The sequence below is a fragment of the Penicillium digitatum genome, chromosome 1 (assembly GCF_016767815.1).
Source record: "Penicillium digitatum chromosome 1, complete sequence".
NCBI lineage: Eukaryota > Fungi > Ascomycota > Eurotiomycetes > Eurotiales > Aspergillaceae > Penicillium > Penicillium digitatum.
In genome coordinates this window covers 6,851,987-6,852,378 of record NC_089384.1, presented here as the reverse complement: position 1 = coordinate 6,852,378, position 392 = coordinate 6,851,987, and the positions used below count along the sequence as shown (strand labels likewise).

The 392-nt window shown below is 41.6% G+C and overlaps 1 non-coding gene across 1 annotated transcript; it reads right to left on the bottom strand.

Annotated features, from left to right (window-relative positions):
* Pdw03_tRNA20 lies at positions 1 to 72 on the bottom strand. Its single transcript has one exon. It is a non-coding gene; the product is annotated as a tRNA-Met (tRNA).
* Positions 73 to 392: the final 320 nt, after the last annotated feature.

Sequence of the window (392 nt, the reverse complement as noted above, 5' to 3'; positions counted from 1 at the left end):
TAGCATGTCCTGGTTTCGATCCAGGGTCCTCCGGGTTATGAGCCCGGCGCTCTTCCCCTGAGCTAACATGCTGGGATGTTGAAACAAAGATCATTATTTGTCGACATAAAGAAAGTTGATTTGAATCGAAAACAAAATGTAGCGACTCACTACGTACATCAAGTCTTCCACCAAGAGGACTCTAACTCATGAGACTACTCTCATGGTTGGTTCAAGCTTTTAAATAAGTAGCTGGGTAAGTACCGACGCAACCTAGATTAATATGCAAGAGTCTATTTTATACAGAAATCTAATTGTCCTCGATGAAAGTTCCATCTGAAGGGCTATAGTTATTGTCACGATGAGATGACAAAGCAGTTAGCTTGTGGTCAACTCGAAAGCTTCTTGTATTG